The following is a 5186-nucleotide window of genomic DNA, read 5'->3' on the forward strand; positions in this document are numbered from 1 at the left end:
CTGGGTAGCTGTAAGGGAGAGCTGGAAATGTGACTGAGAGAGCTCTGAAGGGACTTCAGTTGTTCTCTGTTACTGGGTGTTAAATGTATTACAGCTGTATGCCTCTTTATGGGCTTGAAATACTACATAACACACCTTTTCTAACACTGAATCAGGGCAGAAGAAAAAACAAAACTGTCAACAGGCTATCATGGGAGACCCCAGGAGAGAAGCATGATTGTTTTAGCTATGACTCTCCTAGCATTATATTTTTCCTTTCATTTGTAACATCAAAGTCACTTAATAATGTCCTTCAGCCCACCTGTCCCACTCAGAAGCAAGCAAACACCCTGGGCAGGGTCAGCCAGCCCAGCCACATCAGCCCACAGTTGCGCACCAGACACAAGAGAGAGTGCAGTGCTCACAGACGAGTTGAATGCCCTCAGGTCAGACAAGAACGGAAGTACTCCGCACAGGAACGGTTAGAGCTGCTCCCCAGAATCCACCTGCCTCCCCTGGCCTCAGAAAGGGCCCATCCATGAACCTACTAGAGCTGTGCCAGGCTTTAAAAAAGGTCTGAAGGAAATGACATGAAAACATTGACATTTTAGGCATTAGGAAAGAAAGGCAAGGAAATCTGCCCGCTACTGGCACCATGGAGGGCATCCAGGCATTTGGTCAAGTGGCTCTGGCAGTGCCATTCAATGATGAATAAGCATTGTCCTTCACTCAGGACAATGTGGAGAGGCCACAAAGTTCCAGTCCTCTCTCCACCCACACAGCTTCACTGCAAATGCACTCTTAGTTCAATTAGCTCAAAACCAAAACCTCACATAGAAAGAAGTTGTGCAAAGAAAACAAAAGCATTAAACACTTATCCTCAGTTCGATTTCCCTATTCACTACATAGGATAGTTGGTTACTCTTTGATGAATAACAACTCAAGTTTCTAATAGTGTCATATCTAGTATTCACTGACCATACAACTCTCTCTACTTAGATGTCAGGCTCTTACCAAATTAGAGTGCTATAGGTTGATGCGTCTTTCCTTATGATTATGATCAAAATACTGTGTATGGACCATTTGTTTTAGAATCTCTGGTGTGAAACATGCAGATTCCTGGGCCCATTCCATGCCTACTGAGCAAGAATCTGCAGGAATGGATCTGGGAATCTAACTGTGTATCAGGATTTGCAATGCAAAGTACACTAAAGTCTGAAAAACTAAATGGACCACAGGAAAATCTTTTCTGGAAATGGGTGTTGAACAAACTGCTGGATGATACGGCCTGGCAGAAAAGACCAAAATCGGGGCTTAGCTGAACGCCTGATGAGAAGGCAGCTATTGCTGGAGCTCATGTCTCCTCTATATCTGCTCCAGGCATACACAGGAGGGACGACTAATAAACACCCAATTTCCTGACGTAATCCATCTCATCATATGCTATCATTTTTCAAATCCCATGTTAAAGTCATTACTGGAAGAAATCCTCATAATCCTGAAAATAGACTTCTGACCCAGGGGCAGTACTTGGCACCTCACCTGACCCGGTTGGGGGACATTCACAAAAGTCAGCAGATAGAGCAGGAACTGTTTATAGGCTTTTACCCTCCCCTCCCCACACCTTTTTTAATATATGTCTGTCTATATAAGATAGGCGGGATAAACAATCCCAAGGAGAAAGCAACAAGGCCAATGGTTCTGAGGGGAATGGGAGAAGAGGAGGTAGGGAGCCAACAAACTCAGGGACAGGGGAACAACAAGGGATCTAAAATCAACAGCGAGGAGGGTGCTGGTGATTGATCAATTGTAATGTAGTGACAACTACTAAGAGTGGAATGAAGGGTAAACCTAATAGTGGGGTGGGAGAGAAGTAAAAGGAAATAGAGGAAGAACTAGGAGGTCAAAGCTATATAGAGAGCTATAAACATACATGTATATATGTAAATATATTAATATATAAAGATAGGGGTATTGGGCTATGTACATATATGTAAAGCATTAAGGCAGCAAATGGACTTGGCGCCTCTACTTTTTTTTAAAACTATATCATCAAATTGGGGCTTTCACTGCTCTTCTCACAATCCATACATCTATCATGTCAAGCACATTTGTACATATGTTGCCATCATCCTTTTTCAAAACATTTTCTTTCTACTTGCGCCCTTGGTGTCAGCTCATTTTTATCACCCTTCCCCCACCCTTCCACACTCGTGAACCCTTGATAAATTGTAAATTACTTTTATTCTCATAACATGCCATCTGCTGTCTCCTTTCACCCATGTTTCTGTTGTTCGTCACCCTGGGGGGAGGGGTGTTATACGTCGATCATTGAGATCGGTTTCTCCTCTCTCCTCCCATCTTCCCCCTGTCCTCAACCACTTCGTATTTTGTCAAAATACTGCCTTTGGTCACCTCAAGTGTCCCCATACACTACCGGCAGAATACTTCATTGGAGGGAACCTGTGGACAAGATGTGTGTTCAAAATCTCAGCAAAAGTTAGCCAGCTTTTCCACCACCACATCAAACAGACTGACGCCGAGGGGTGGGCAGTTAGAATGACTCCCCTAGGACAGACTGACAGACAGGACCAGACCATGAGTGTGGGCCGGCCAGAATGATATCTGATACCTGATCTTATCAACATCTAGTGACCACACAGGCTGGTGTGTTTCTTCCATGTGGACCTTGTTGCTTCTCAGCTAGATGGCTGCTTGTTTATCTTCAAGCCATTAAGTCCCCATATGCTCTATCTTTTGATAGCCAGGCACCATCAATTTTCTTTACCACATTTGCTTATGCACCCATTTTGTGTTCAGCAATCGTGTTGGGAAGGTGATCGTCCCAGGATGCCAGGTTATTAATAAAAAGTGTTCTTGCATTGAGGGAGTACGTGAGTAGAGTTTGGGCCTCTAGTTAAGTCTTCCCTCAGTGCAAAAACACTTTGTTCTAATAACCTGGCACTGTGTAATACCTTCCTGACAAGATTACTGAAGACAAAATGGGTGCATCAGCAAATGTGGTGAAGAAAGCTGATGGTGCCCGGCTATTAAAACATATAGCATCTGGGTCTTAAAGTCTTGAAGTTAAACAAGTGCCATCTAGCAAAGAAGCAACAAAGCCCACATCAAAGTAGCACACCAGCCTGTGAATCACAAGGTCTTGATGGGATCGTGTATAGAAGACCAAAAACAAACAGTCATATCAATGTAAATGAGAGGGGTCAGAGTGGAAAGCCAAAGCCTGTCTGTTGATAATTGGACATCCCCAAACAGAAGGGACACATGGAAGAGACCATTCATTCAGGGTGGAGCATAGCACTGATGAAACACACAATACTCCTCTAGTTCTTTAATGCGTCCTCCCCTACTATCATGACCCCAGTTCTACCTCACAGATCCTGCTAAACTGGAGTATGTACATTGGTACAGATTAGAACTTTCAACACACAGAATCCAGGACAGATAAACCCCTCAGAAACAGTAATGGGAGTAGCGATTCCATAAGGGTATGGGGAGGAAAGGGGAGCAGAGGTAGGGAATAAGGGGGAATTGATAGCAATGATGGATGTATAACCCCCATTGAGGGGGATGAATAACAGAAATGTGGGTGAAGGGATACAGAAGTTGGTGTAAGATATGAATAATAATATATAACTTATTAAGGGTTCACAAGATGGTAGGGTGAACAAGGGAGGGGAAAAAAGAGGATCTGATATCAAAGGGCTGAAGTAGAAAGATAGTGTTTTGAAAATGATGATGGCAACATTTGTACAAGTTCACTGATTTATGGATTGTTATAATATCTGTAAGAGCCTCCAATAAAATAAAAAAAAGAAATCCTCATAATCCTCATCAAGTTATTCTTTTCAATTCAAACAGTTTTTTTATCAAATAGATCCTGAGCATCTACTTAATATGAGCCTGGCACTGTCCTTGGCCTCAAGGAACTTGTAGTCCACATCAGCCCTGCCCAGTATGAATATGCGATGAGTCATTATGTAAGCGTAAAGGTTCTTGTAGCCAGATTAAAAAAGTAAGAAGAAATGGCAAATTAATTTTAATGATTTTAGTTAATCTAATATAGCTAAAGTATTATCTTAATATCTAATCAATATAAAATTAGTAAGTCTACATTCTTTTATGTACAAGTCTTCAAAATTACACTTAAAACTTATTTATACTAGCCACATTTTACATGCTCAATCATCTTGTGTGGTTAACAAAGAGACCACCTCACAGCCCTCCAGTCAATTCCAACTCACGGTGACCCTACTGAACAGAACCCAACTGCCCTTTGTGTTTCAGAGCCTGCACGTCTACATGGGTGTAGACAGCCTCATCTTTTTCCCATGCCACCAGAGCTCCTTTGGTGGTTAGTGGCTACAGAACTGGACAGTGCAAGACTAGAGAGAAAGACAGACATATAGACATAATTTCCAGGTATAGCAGACCCTTGATGTTTGACAAACTCCACACCTACGACCATTGAATGGATTCTGACTGTAGGACTTCTGAGACTGTGTATCTCTGTGGGAACAAACAGCCTCCTCTTTCTCCTGAGAAGTGGCTGGTGTGCTTGAAGTATGGACCTGATGGTAAACAGCCCAACACCAAACCCACAGAGATATTTGCAAGGGATCTATAAAAGGACCTTCTGGGATCCCCAGATTTTTAACCTGCTGGAAAGTTGAATTTCCCTATAGAACGCAGTATGATGAGCTAATATGATGAGCTAATAAAGTTCACGATTCTGCACAAGAAACTACTGTTCCATTTTTAACATGAGACTAAACTAAGGGAACAAATCCAGGATGAATTTTGTCTTGAGTGCTTTCATGGTTTGGGTCCATTTTGCCTTGAGAGATAAGCAAAGAGAAAATATCAAAGTGGCTTATGAATTTTGAGGACGATAATAACAAAGGCAAAACATGAATCTTGTTATTGTCAGCAAAACTTGACATGAATGTGTTTCTCCAAATCTTATCTTTCCCCGGAAGACAAAGAAGATGAGCGTTTAGAAACAAGGTCAGCTCAAAGAAGCAGGGGCCCCAAAGTTACCAGGTTCCAGAGCCAGACCCTAATTTTTACATCACAATGCTGAGGACGCGTCAGGGAGGAGCAGGGCCGCTCTCTGTCAGGCAGATATGAAGGCACTGTCTCCCGGCTCAGATGGAGGCCTGCTGTTGAGGTTGGCATCTAATTCT

The sequence above is a fragment of the Echinops telfairi genome, unplaced genomic scaffold, assembly GCF_000313985.2.
Source record: "Echinops telfairi isolate 266 unplaced genomic scaffold, ASM31398v2 ScPeMD7_23;HRSCAF=83, whole genome shotgun sequence".
NCBI lineage: Eukaryota > Metazoa > Chordata > Mammalia > Afrosoricida > Tenrecidae > Echinops > Echinops telfairi.